At 41.4% G+C, this 14,788-nt stretch overlaps 1 protein-coding gene across 2 annotated transcripts in view; it reads left to right on the top strand.

Moving 5' to 3' along the window:
• Positions 1-14,788, top strand: part of Csmd1 (CUB and Sushi multiple domains 1) — a 1,611,441-nt gene that overhangs the window by 972,013 nt on the left and 624,640 nt on the right. The gene's annotated exons all lie outside the window — the stretch shown is intronic.

The raw sequence follows: 14,788 nt of genomic DNA on the forward strand, positions 1-14,788 counted from the left end.
GGGTTAAATAAATTTTCTCTGTGTTCTTCTCTTCTGGAATAGAGATACTGTGTGATACTTTCTCTGACCATAGACTGTAAAACGGAAGTCATCAGGCAATTCCTTCAGTCCCCATATTTCCTTTTATGTGTTGAATACCAAGCCAGCCTGATGCCAAGGAGAGAGTGACTTCCTCTAAGGTAACCTAGGACAGGATGCTAATTAGAGTCTCTCTTACGGGGTTCTCTCCCTGGTGTTCCCACTTTGATGTTCAGGAAGGGTAGGGTTTCCAAAAGGGACACTAACTACTCTAGCCAGGTTGCTTAAAATAGTCAAAAATTAAACTTTATCATCTTAATTGGCTTTATGAAACCACTTAGAGAATAATAAGAATGGATGAATAAAATGCTTAGGTGGCAATATTTTTTAAATAGATTTTACTTTTTTTTTCTTTTTTTACCGAATTTCATTCCCTCTTGGAAATCTAATGAATCTAGTCTAGAAAACAATTTCTAATCATAATTGAATTAATGTTACTGTAGGGACTCACTTTGCATGTAGTGAATATTCATAGGCATATTATTTCCTTATGTGAACTACTGAGACTGGTTAACTGGTAACTGCCTCAGTTACCCAGCTTCCATCTCCTTTCTTCTCTGGATCTTTCTATTCTTTCTTTTCCTCCTCTATTGGGTTAGAAGTGGCTAGTGTTAGTGTACATGTTAGTGGTCTGTTCTTGGATTTCCCTAAAAAGTCCCTATGACCACCCAAGAAAGCAAGTTTCTTCAGAGAAACTTTCTTTCTCTGGAGAAAATATCTTGGTGTTTAGATACTCAGGGTTGTCTTAGTATCAAAGGTGGCTCATCATCATCATGGTAAAGCATATCCTACACCCCATTGGCAGACTGCTCTTATTGCAGACTTCAGTGGACTGTGGAATTCTGTGCTGTACAGTGCAAGCAAGGAACCCAGCAGATGTGTGGAGGAGGTGTCTTAGCGCTGGAAACGTCAATCAAGAGAACAAAGAAGTAATAATCCAGGCAATCACTAGTGTTGAGGACAGAAGCTTCAAGTTTTTCAAATACAAGGTGTGAAATATAAGGCGATTTGCCATAATAAAATAAGGAAATAAAAAAGAAACCCTGAAAATTGCAACACCAACAGAGAAAAAAAGCTGAGAGACAGAAACGCAGAAGACACTGTGAAGTCCTCAGAGGCTTCATAACCCAAATTGAACCCGCAAAGAAAACAGCAAAAGCATCCTGTGATCTAGGAGTGGGAATGGACGACTGTAGAGATCCATGTTTAGTGGTTGAAAGGAAGCAGAACAGACAGCCCAGTCAGCTTAATGGGAGGTGAGGGCAGAGCCCTGCTTAAAAATGTACCACCAAGAATCCTGGTATCACTACGCATCCAGGTTTACCCAAGCCATTCTGGGCTTGACAATTTATTCGACTCTCAGGACTGTAGGACTCTCTGTAAGTTATGTAGTAAAGACGACCTATAAATCTGCCTGGTGGAGACCCACAGGGAATGTCTCGGGGGAGTCTGCAAGAACAACTTGCAGTTATGTCCCAGGGAGAACGCATGGAAGCACACTCCAAGTATTACCAGTTCAGAGAGCTCCTAGTGGCTCCTTGGCATTCAGAGTCCATCTTGGCTTTCCTTGTGTGTGAACCACTGACACATTGCAGGATAAGGACCGATCCTGGCCTTAGTGAAGCCATGCCTGAGACGGGCAGAGGAGAGTGTTAGCAGCAAATAACTGAAGAACCAGAGGGTCAGAAGTAGGGAAGCCTAGAGGAGTCCTCAGAAGACAGCAGTCTGTAGACACATAGCAACAAGTCACAGGGAGGCATGCACACACCCAGGTATGAGCATGGAACACCGGGCATGTGAAGAGCAGTGCAAAACAGAAATGTCTTGTTTTCCCCCTTAGTTGCAGTGCCATGACTTGGGGTTTGTTTGTTTGTTTGTTTGTTTGTTTTATTTTTTGTTTTTGTTTGTTTATTTTTTACAATGGTACAATGCCAGAGCAATACACAGTAGCAGAAACTACATTTTAAGTTGTGAATTTATTTTTCTCAGATATACCTATGATCCTGCCAGGAATACTGTGCAAGGGCAATGAGCAATAATTCTTGACTGTGATAGCCACAGAACAGACAAGGGGCAGCACCACTGTGTTGCTAGGCTGTGATGTTCCAGGCTAGGAGGCCTAAGAAAATGTCAACTTAGTATGTTTTAAGTTTTTAATGAAGTTTTCCAGGTAGTATGTGTTTCAATGTCAAGAATCATCTAAATCCCAGAGGAAATCAAAGGACAATGCTTTGGTGTCACATTCTTAAAAGACCAACCTGAGCTGCAAAGAGATCACACACATATCCAGGTGGAGCAATGTGGGAAAAGCTGCCTCACAGGGTCTGTTTCCATTAAAGTTGTCCCCCAGAGCCACAATTATCCCATAATGCCAAGATCTTGTTTTTTGAGAGACTGTCACTCAAGGGATCAGATCAATGAGAACTCAGGAAATCACCATAAGATATAAGAGAAGCTCATCCACTGCAAATAATTCTGAATGGGAATGATGGGTTTTATTACAGCAGAAGAACAAGACAGCGTGAATAAATAATAAATGAAGAGTAGTATTTGTAATATAGAACATGAATTTGCACATTATCAATTGCCTTAAATGGTGATTGGGTGATATAAATAAATAAAATTGCTCTGACACGTAGATAATTCTACACCCAGAAATCAGAAATCCAAACCAAAGAAAATAGAAACAAGTGTTATCAACAAGTATCATAAGGTTTGAATTCCAGGATGAACAAGGCATCTTTGACTGAAAGTTCTGATAAATTATAGTCATTATCCTAAAACATTAAGACCAAGAAGGAAAAAGAAACTGGCTCTTTGATACTCCCCTCCCCCTTCAGTGGGAAGTTGTTTTAAAATTATCAGAGAGTTTAGATATACATACCTACCAAATTACAAATTCTCTCAGTTGTAGGTTGATTTAATCAGCCGACCTTTGAACATAAAGCATAGCATAATCTCCCCGCTCATCCAGACTTACTTTTTAACATTATAAATTAGTTTATTAAAGGAAAACACTGAAACCCTATTTATATACCTTACATGGAATGGGATTCCTTTTGCATTCTCTGCATACACACTTATGCTTTTCTCTGCTTCATGCATATTGGACTCCCTGTTACCTTTAATGAAAGAGATCTATTTCCTAACATGGATCAGATGGGAAATTAGAGGCAGAATCCATTCCAGAAGGCAGTAGCTGTCAGTTCCTAAGTGCTATTTCTGTTTCCTCTTGAAACATGGCTATCAATCTGTAGTGTTCAGGGCCCTTGAATCCCCATTTCCTTGGAGCACTTGAAATCTCAGACCCTTGAAAAACATCATACTTTTCCTAGCTTGCTCTTTTAAAAAAATGTTTCTTATCTTAGAAGAAATTTGCTTCAAACATAAACAAAGAGTAAAAGGTAAGGGAAATATGTCCAAGACAGAAATGTGGGTCTGTATTTGGAATGATAAACAAAATCTTAGAGTTTGCAAATACAGCATGATTAAGGAAACTCAGAGAAAAATTTTAAAATGATTATATTCATAAAATGTAGATGGAAGAGACCATATCATTTTAAAACAAGAGTTTTGTCATAATCAAACTACAGTATTTTGATTTAAAATTAAGAGTTAAACTGGGAGGTTCAAGCTAGAACAGGGACAGAGTGGGAGAGCAAGGAAAAAGATACCATGATAAATGAAGACATCATGGGAATAGGAAGAGGCAGGGTGCTGGGGAAGTTCCCAAGAATCTACAAGGATGACCCCACCTTGGACTACTGGCAATGGTCCAGAGGGTGCCTGGACTGGTCTATTTAAAGTGACCCTATTAGTGAATACCCTAACTGTCATCATAGAGCCTTCATCCAGTTACTGAAGGAAGCAGATGCAGAGATCGATGGCCTGGCACCAGGCTGAGCTCTGGGAGTCCAATCAATGAGAGAGAGGAGGGATTCTGTGGGCAGGGGACATCAAGGTTATGATGGGGAAACCTACAGAGACGACCAGCCACACTAGTGGAAACCCATGAATGGTAGACCAATAGCTGTGGAGCTCCCATAGGACTGGACTAGGCCCTCTGGATATGCGACACAGTTGTTTAGCTTGAACTGTTTGGGAGGTCCCAGGCAGGGGGATAAGGATCTATCCCTGGTGCATGGGCAGGCTTTTTTGAAGCCTAGTACCTATGGTGTGACATCTTGAGCAGCCTTGGTGCAGCGAGGAGGGGGTGGGACCTGCCTCAGCTGAGTGTGCCAGGATCTGCTACCTATAGCACCAGCTCCAGAAGCTTCAGTACCCTCTTGTGGATTTTGCAGGCACCTTCACGCACAGGCTCACATGCACACAAATAATTTAATAAAATAATAAAATTAAACAAATCATTAAAATGAAGAGTTCAGAAAAACACCCAGTCTGCTCAGGAATACAGATTTGTCTAGGGCCAGAGAAGGAACAGCAAGCCTGGCTCTCTGGGGATCACAGTGCACTGAGTAGCACCTTGGTTAACCTTCAGACACTGTCTCATAGGAAGCAGGAGATGGTGATGCTGCTTCCAGTGCACATGGCACTGGGAGTCACACAGCAGGCTGTCTGCTCAGGATGAGCTGTTCTGTCTATGATAACAGCATGACAGAGGGGTAGGAATGGCAGAAACCTTCAACAAGTGAGGAAGACAGACAGTTGAATCTGAAACACTTACTGAATTTTACAAACTTCTCCCAATTGCATGCTCTGCAACATTTTCAGTGTTTTGATGTTTCCTGAATATTGATAGTAGGAGTTCAGCTACAGAGGTCCTGCCCTATTGAAGGGATGACAGCAGTGGCCTTTCTTGACACATAGTAAGTGTGTCACCTCCCCTCTGGAGATGACACAGATCTCAATTTTTGTGTGTGGCACTCCAAATCTGAGCACTGTATTCTGAACACTACATTTTCCCTTCAAGAGCAGATGCATTACTATTCCATGCATATTCTTTGCTAGGAGAGATTTTAATTTTTCATGGGCTCATTTTAAAAGAAACCCATAAGCAGAAAAAGATAGAGTCACAACACCCTGTGTGCTGTGTGCTCTAGTCTGAAGAGTAGAGGCAAAAATAAATCTCAACCCTAGACATTGCAAGTTTCTGGACCTTCATAGCAGACCTTAGGGGACTTACAGACCTGTTCTCATAGAATTTGAATCCAGCTCTGGCCACTATCAGGGTAGTTCAAGGACTCTTGTGTGTGTCACACAGGCCAGCTTTCATGATGTTGATAATCCTAGGGGGAGGTAGAAGGAGGAACCTGAATGTCACACTCTACCACTCTTCAGGCCAGTCCCAGAGGAGCCAAAAGCTAAGAACGGTGTCTTCCACAGCTTTGTATTTTCAAGTTTAAGTTTTCACAAGCTTTTGTGGGGCGAAAAAAGAAAAAAAAAAAAAACAAAACTATGCATCAGTGTGTAACCTTTCCTCTAAATGAAAAATCCCTTCTGAAATGCTATCAACTATTGATCCTGATAGGCCTATATGCTCAGGAGCTGGTGGTTTTCCGGATGTATTGAACATTTAGGTCTGGACCACATACCAAGTTCCCTTCAGAGCCCGCAAACAGAAATGTTTGAGAGGACAGCACTGTCCAGGACCAAGTGTTTTGATATAGACTATCTCTGAGAAAGAACTCAGAGTACAAAGAGGTTTGGGGATAGATAGGCAGAAAGTGGGTTTCCTTAACACTATGAACCCCTCCATCGTGGAAACAATCTGGAAATTTCCATTAGGCATGCATGAAAGGAGTGCTTAATAGCTCCTAGTTATTTTACCTCAATTAGCATTTTCCTGGTGTGCATGCCTATTCATCCTGAGACTATGTGCTTTAAAATAATTATTATATATGAACAAACACAAAATAGAATAGAATCGGGAGGAAATTTCAGACTCATCGCAATGTGAGAGGAATACAAATTCCTACGCAATTGCATTTTGGCTGCAAAAGAGAATTAAATGGCTATTTTCTATCAAGTATTTTTGAAAACTCCTGATCCTCAAGAAAAACTTTCTGAGAGCCTTCAACTGGCCAGGCTCTCTTTGAAGTCCTAATGATGTAATCCTTTTCATGATATCCGGATGCTGGCTTGCACCCACCTCCGAGCTTGGGGAAAGAGACCAGAAAAGAGAAAGCAGGCAGAGAAATCAATGTATTATTAGAAACTGGGCATCCTGCAGCTGGTAGGAGCCAGGTAACCTCTCATTAGGGATACAACAAAGCCTGAATGGAGATGTGAAAGCCTGGTGGTTGGGAAAAAGCCAAGCAGAGCTGGGAGCTTCATTCTTCACAGAGGCAGGCCCCCACCAGTGGTGGCCAGGCTCCTCTCTGTTTTGTTGCTGTCTCTTGATTTTAGCTCAGCGTTATCACTAGATTTTATGGAAAGGAAATTGTAACATATCTGGAATCTAAAGAAACAATTCTCCTTTTTAAAGTAGAGGCAACAAGCACGCACACACACATACACACACACACACACACACACACAAAATGAAATGGTTCATCAAATGTCACCATGAAAAGTCATTAGGAGAGTAAGAACTCAAGTCAAACGACCAGAGAAAAACAAACAAAAGCCATGAGCTAAATTACATTATTTTCTTTCTATATTTTTTTTTAAGGAGCAAACCCTTAAAGTTGTTAATAGGACAAAAATAAAGGTACACGTTCACATTTCCATGTTTAATAAATTCACAATTCACAGCTCATCTTTAAAAAGAAAACTAACCAGTGGTCAACAATTTCTGGAAGAATGTATTCCATAGTCATGAGATGCTGACAGATACATTCTGAGAAGTGTGTCATTAGGCAATGTTGTCATAATGCAAATATCAAAGAATGCCCTTACATAAATGAGAACTCTGATGTCCCCAGGCAATTCCATCTCCTGAGGCCTCTGTCATGAATATGGCCAGAGACTGATCAAAATGCAAACATGCTGTCCATAACTACATGCTAATGGTTCTGAGAATTACTACATAAAGCAGCTAAGACCTTGTTCAAGCAGGTGCTAGGACATTGAGTCCATACAGTCTTTATTTCTGATTATCTTATATTTTATTCAGCTTTTATTATGAGATGTCATTATTCTAATGTATGAGTACAGCAAAGAAGAGAAAACAATCCCATAAGCACAATATGATGCTAGGTGAGTATCAGCTGGGATGTCTGAGGCTCCCACTAGGTACTGAAGGATAATGACAAGGAGTCTAGGAGATTTTAGAGTCCAAGAGGGGAGTGATATGGACCTGTTATCACTACAGAAATGTCTGAGGTAGGGGTGACATAGGTAGGAATGACATTCAGTCATGTTTTCGAGTATTAAGAGCCTGAGGTGATCATGGCATAAAGTAGAAATAGTTGGAATAAATAGGGTTGAAGGAGAGATGACCAATGAAGTGTCATAATGGGAAGGTAGAAGACTTTGCCAAGGGTCAAGAGATGAGTGATGCAAGGCAGTCCAGAGACAAAGTAAATCTCACAGGGATACCACTCTGTGATGGAAGAAAGAGGCATTAATGCACTGAGCCTCAGCAAGGTCATTCTGGCAAATGATGGAGGGAGAATTTACAGGAGGCAATGAGGAAAGTAGGGAGACTGTTAAGTAATTGTTCCATTGAGGTCCACAAAGAAGAGAAGAGAGTTTAGAACCAGGTTGAGGTGGAAGGGGTAGAGCTTGAGTTCTCAGGAGAATGGAAGCTAGGAATTATCGCTGGAATAAAGAGGAAGTCTAGAGATAAGCTTGGGGATATCAGAGATCAGGGAGACAAGGTGTGGGAGGGAAAGGATTGTAGCTGCAAGTTTTCATGTGACCCACCTGGCCCAAGGTCAGGACAATTGTCTCTCACCCGCCAGTTCTGCAGCCATTTGGACCCAAACAAAAACACAGAGGTTTATATTAATTAACACTGCTTGACCATTAGCTCAGGCTTACCACTGACTAGCTCTTACTCTTAAACTCAGCCCATTTCTGTTAATCTATATGTCACCATGTATTCCATGGCTTTACCTGTGTGCCATTACATGCTGCTCCCTGGATGGTGAGATGGTGTCTCCTGACTCAGCCTTCCCCTTCCCAGAATTTTCCTTGTCTTTTTATCCCACCTATACTTCCTGCCTGGCTACTGGCCAATCAGCATTTTATTTATTAACCGATCAGAGCAACACATTCTCAGCATATAGAGCTCCATCACCCATCATTTCCCCTTTTCTTTCTATTTGAAAGGAAGATTTTAGCTTCAAAACATAGTAGAGAATTGTCTTGGCCTTGGGCTGGGAGGGACACATGAAAACTTTTAGCTACAAAGGATGTTGGAGATAAGGTTTGGATAGACAAGAGAAGTGGGGAAAGGCATGTCAGAGAGAGGAGAGTTTGAAGGGGGATGCTTTTTAGACAGAATCAGTTAGCAAGGTGTGGATGACAGAAAGAAATGGAGGAGAGGAGCCATAAATGCTGGTGTTTGAAAGAAGCTGATGAAGTCCGTTCCATGTTCATAGAAGTTTCAGTTTATAGACTGTTGGAATGTGGCAATATGTTAATGCAATTTCCTCAAAACTGAATATTCTATGGAAATCCTATCAGATTCCTAATTATAGATTCATTATAATTGAATGAAAACTGAAACAGGTGTTCAAAGCTGAAAATAAGTGAATTAGAAAGAGTCATCAGAATGTAGGTAGCATTGTAATTTACTTTGCATGAAAGCAAGTGTGTCCCTTCTAGCGAGGAATGTCAGAGAGTACTGGTTGGACTCAAATTGTCTTGGTAAATGTTAAGTGACTTTCAACTAGGATGTTCCCAGGCATTGCCATATGGGCTATTAGCATGCTATATAGGATGTAATTAAGCTCTTGGTAGCATAAGTTTTGCTCAGTGAAGCAGAGTGTCTCGGGCACAGATTCCTACAGCTGTAAAGCCTTGCCATGCGTGAGGCAGTTCCTTTGTATGAACATACTTATTTGGATAGCAATGTCAATGTAGAGACTTATTTTCTGTTTATAAATGATCCTTACTGTATTGTTTACTTTGAGTGAAGCCACAGAGATGAGGCTTCACCAGAGCTACTGTTCTGTGATGTGTATCACAGGTAATTAGTGGACTAGCATTTACAGCCTCATCATTGTATGACTGCAATTTATTAAGCAGACTTTTCCCACTCAATTATTCATTATTGTATATGATAGAAGTACAGGGATGCCATTAGCATAAATCCTGACAAAATTCACAACCAAGTCAATAAATTGGGTTTATCTGCCTTTCAAAACTGATGTTTTATTTGAAGAGATTTTTATAGGAAGATTAGTTCCATATGAATAGTTCGTTTCATTAATGTAATTGAAATTTCATCTTGGGCTTTGATCCAGTGGAAAACATCTCAGGAAAATGACAATGCCCTGGGGAAATCTAGGTGACACTGAGGAATTACAAGTTAAAAATCACACTGTGACAGACCAGGCATGTTTTGTATTGCCAAGATAATAGCTTAATAAAATGCCCATATGATCTCTAAGTCGAGCTACTACTGAGACAGGTTGCATTTTAAACGATTGATTCTTTGATTGCTTTTGTGTGGTTAACTGTTCGTACAGAAAGCTCTATTCCTGTCACCTGTGATTCAAATTTAACTTTCCAAGACTATGTGCCCATTATTTTGTTATCGACAAAACCTTCAGGTGGAAGTGCAAGTTTACTTCTATCTCTTGAAAGGATATGTAAGCGTTCAGAGACAAGAGAATACCATGAATGACCCTGAGTTCCAAACTGTGTCAATAGATACACACTTCTAAATCTCAGCACTCTAGAGGATCAGGCAGGAGGACTGTCAGGGTCTTAAGGCCAGTCCGGGCAAAACAGTGCAATCCTGTCACAAGGAAATGGAAGATACAGGCCTTTGTTTTTATAACTGGTACAGATGGCAGAGTAAACACTGTTAAGTGTGGTCAGAATCATCCCTGGCTTCTCTCTGTGGTCAGAATCATTCTCAAACCCATAGTCCCACAGGCTGTGAGCTGCCCGATACAGGATCAGTGGCTAGTCTTCTGGATAAAAGACTTCCTATCAAGGACCTAGTCATTGGTTGTTCACCAAGATCCTCATCCAAGCTACAGAGAAGAAAAGCCAGATGCAAATGCCTCGGATAGGAAGGGAAGGCAAAGAACACAGTACAGCCGGAATCTGCTATCCCTGAGACTCCCAATGGCCATGAGGGGAGAAACTCTGAAATATTTCTTAAGCACCCTAACACACGAAGTTTAAGGGGAATTCTGTGGGGAGAGGGACAGCTGCTCACAGGGTGGGTGATCTCTCTGTTAACCCGAGTTTTATTGCTTCTGTGCAACTCTGAGATCTTTGGAAAAATCCCTCTACATTTGTACGTTTGCAGGCTATTTTCCAATCTGTGGTGGTTCTTTTTAAAACTCATATCCAGCTCAGCATTAAGACACTATAAACCTGAAGTGACATTTGTTGTGTGACCATTACCCAGTCTGGCCACATCTGTGACTGTATCTCTCCCAAAAGCCTGGGCAGCTCCGCCTGTGGTGAGTTCAGGTCATCACGTAGTATTAGTCTTAGTCATTATCAAAACCAAGTCCACACTGGCTGTTTATAGCATGCAGTGCATCAAGGTAAAATGCAGATAGAGGGCTACAGAGATATCTGTCAGGACACCCAGGAGAGAGACAATGGCTTTCAGAACAGTAAGAGCCACACAGTAATGAAGAATATAAATATGCCAACAGTCTTGTTATGATGATAGATTTAGTCTCACTCTAAGTTCATCAAAATTAATTTGTTCGTGTGTCTCCAACTTTGTGACTCTGATTTCAGATCTTGCCCTACTGTATAAATCTATAATTGCATGTCTTTGACATATCAAAATTGTAAAGTCTCCTAATTCTACATAATTTGCATTAAGCCTGCAAATGTTGGATATTTCAACACTTCATGCAGGCCCACTTGCCTTGAATTTCTTTTAGAGGTGGCTTGCCCTAGCCAGCTTACACTTCTCATGGAGGGTCTTGTGGACTCTGAACATGAGAGGTGTTATTCCATAATTCTCAATAGTTTGCTTCATCTATGCTTTGTGGATTGTATTCTGCTGCTTGCTTCCCTCCTCAGTGCAGTGAAGGCCCACTCCAGACCCCAGTCAGGTCTGACTTGCCCGACTCCAGTGCTTCTGACGTAGCTGAACCAGTGTGCAGCTTCACTACTCCCTTTTGGAGGAAGCATTCTTCAAGAAGCATTCACAGAGCACAGAGGAGGCTACAAAGCCCAGTGGTCCACTTATTTAAGAGAATGGATGGCTAGACATAAGTGCATCTTCTGTCCTATTCACAAGGGACATTCTAAACATGGAAGGGTATTGATACCATCTTGGAGTCTTAGTCAGATTAGTTTTCTCCAACAATTAAAGGTAGGAAAAATCTCAGACACAATAGGTAGCAGCTGATAACACATTTTATTGAAAGTGAGGAAACACACACACATACATACACACACACACACACACACACACACACACACACACACACACACACACACAGGGAGAGGGGTGGTGGAGGATGATCACAAAGAGAAAGTCTCCTTGCAGAACAGAGAACGGACCAAACTCCAAATCCCCTAGAGGACTTGGGTCTTTGAAGTGTTTTTGGTGGCATAGCATAGTTCCCCCACCTAAAAAGGGGGGAGCTGATAGTCCCATAGCTTGAGAAAAACGTGTTCAGGACCAGCCTTATACATATCTAACCAATGTGGACCAGTCCCAGGAAGTGGCATAGGGGACCCTACTGGTGGGAAACAAAACTCATCATGTCATTGTCTCAGGTCAGGAGGGTGAAGAAAAGCTGGATGTTTGCCATTTTCCTTGTCTGTGGCTCCTTTCTCTATCAGTTTGCCTGTCTGTCAGGGATCTGTGTGTCCAGCTCTTATTTCCTCCCTTCTATCAACCTTAGCAGAATGACATTTCATATTTGAAAACCATAAATCCTTTTCTGTATGAAGTAACAGTTAAAAAGTCTGATCCACCTTTTTATTTTAAGACATCAGTAACACCAACTAGTAACATTCTTTAAACTTACCATTCATTAAATCCATGTATTTTAAATTTAAATTCTATCATTTCATTAAAATCATTATTAATGAAGCCACTTACTTTGTGAAAGCCACAAACACAAGCCACATATTTAATTTTCTAGTAGCCAAATTCAAAGAATTAAAAGGAAACAGATCTATAATGCCTTTGTTATTGAATTTCCTTTATATCATTAAGCTATGTAACAAATTGTGTACAACAAATATTTCCACATATATCAATAAAAAACATACTGATCAAATATTCCACATTTTCACTACAAAGCCATCAAAGCTCATTCTGCAACTTGAGTGCTAATCAGCTCACACATATTATACTATGCACTCATTGGCTGTATGCGGCTGGTGCCCATGCTGCTGGGAAGTGTGGCCCTTAGTTGTTGAGGGACAGGCCAAAGAGAAAGGTGCATGGCAGCTCATATTTCCCAGCAGGAATCTCACAGTGCCGGGCTTTGAGACAAAATTGTTTGGTGTCATCTAGAAAACACCTCACAGAATACCTGCAAGCCTCCACTCCTCACTTGCTTTTGTTGTTCTGGCTTGCAAAAATGTAATTAAGGAAAAGAGTCAGCAGGTCTTTTAGAATGTCTCTGTCAAACCAATCAACACCTCTGTCAGACTAAATGAGGCAGAATCTCCACGGCTACTGATTTCAGCTGCAATGTGTGGCAGTCTGGACTGCTCGATTCTGCATCGATGCATTCAACCAACTGTGGACGGACATAAATGTCTCCGCAGCAGCAAACACATACAGACCTTTCTCTTTGAACAATACATTCTGACAACTGTTCATACTGCATGTATATCTAGAAGATAATTGGGGAAGGTCTGTTAGTGAAAACAGTCTAGAAGTCCTCAGTGTCTCCATGGAGCAAATTCTATCAGTCGGCTTCCCCCACCATCTTAACCCAGTGTTCCCCCAACCTTTTTCCTCTGTTCAGCCTCAAGAGACTAATCCAGACCCCTCTCCAGTAGGCAGCATTTACTCTCAAACTTGAGTTTGAAAAGGGGGAATGATACCCATCCTGTCTGCTTTCTGCCCTTGCTCATACATGGCGCACAATGTTAGCAAAGCTCCTTGACTAAAAGGCAGTGTACGTGAGCCCAGGTATTAAGCCGTGCGTAGTTAAGTAGGTGACTTACAAGTTGAGGGGTCATTAGCAGACATGAGGTATGATTCCATGCTGAATGTCTGTGATAATAAGAGTGCTCTGGTTATATTTCCTGTCTCAGTGTACAGTATGTCTGTCCCTGGGAAGGTCATCACTGCTGACAGGTGACATTGAGCCCCCTTTCTAGCATCTCTTGGCTTCTCACTTTTCTCAGAACATCTCGTATTTGTTCACTTCAGTAACATTTCCGTGTCTGTGGTGCTTTGGCCTCTCAGTGGTGGAACTTACATCTCATTTGCTATTGTGTAGCTGGTTGTACGACCAGAGTTTTTGGCATTTATATTATACCAAGCTGAGTTAGTTGCCAACACAGGAGTGGTTAATTAATAAAGAGTTTGCTGTGTTTCCTAAATAGAATGCCCTATCCCCAAGGATGAGCCCCAAGATCTATAGAGTATAGGTTCTTGGAACTTTTGACTATACATAGGATAAAGTTTAATTTATAAATTAGTGAGAAATTAGCAATAACTAGTCATGAAGGAGAAGAGCTATAATAGTATGCTGTAGTAAGTTCTTTAAAACAGACGGATTTATTTATCTGTGGAGTTTTCTGTTGAATATGTTTGGATCACTGCTGGCTATCGGTAACTGAATCCATATAGAGTGAGACACTGGACAAAGGGGCTTAGTGCAGACGCTGCAAGTTTCCATCAAGGCAGGGCTTTGGCTCTGGCAAAAGAGGGGTTTCAAACCCGAGAGAAGAAATCCGTTGTCATGGCAGCTCCTGCTCTGTGTGAAAACCCTAAGGAGCCTCTAGGGCATGGATCTCAGCTTCCTGTGCCTCGGGGAAGTCTACACACTTCCAGAGAGCTACAGTCAGGATCGATCGATTGAGTGAGAAGCAAGGGACGCAGTGCCCATCCACAGTTTCTGCCATGCTGGGCTTGCAGACTTGGAAACCTGGCTAAACCTGGATGTCTCCCTTGCTTCACACAGAACAGATCCAGTGCTGTGCTTTGGGCTTCAGTGGGAGATCTAAAAACAAACAAACAAGTAAACAAATAAATAAATAATACAAAAATTTTTGCCTTAGAGACAAGTTAGTAAGCCAAACCCACCGAAGGAATCGGTGGGCCATCCCCAGCTCTTGTCAGGTGATGGGTCCAAGGATGCAACCCAGGTCTCTAGGAGGAGGTGTGTTTGATTGTGCATGCTTGCTTTGTATCTACATGGCTGACCACAGAACATGATTGTTGAGTGTCCTTAACTCAGCCCTGCACTGGGGCTTTGGAAACCCTCTTTGCTAAGAAATGATTGGCCTTCTGAAACTCAGGAAACCTCCCTAAAGACATAGTGTTTTTCAGTAAAGGTTTTTTTTTTTTTTTTTTTTTTTTTTTTTAACACAGGAGTGCTTTCCTGAAATATCAGTATCCCTATCCTCCTCTCTATTCTGTGACTCTGGATGAAGCTGTGTAGTGGACATCCTTCCGTGTAGG

Source organism: Peromyscus maniculatus, chromosome 17, assembly GCF_049852395.1.
Source record: "Peromyscus maniculatus bairdii isolate BWxNUB_F1_BW_parent chromosome 17, HU_Pman_BW_mat_3.1, whole genome shotgun sequence".
Lineage (NCBI taxonomy): Eukaryota > Metazoa > Chordata > Mammalia > Rodentia > Cricetidae > Peromyscus > Peromyscus maniculatus.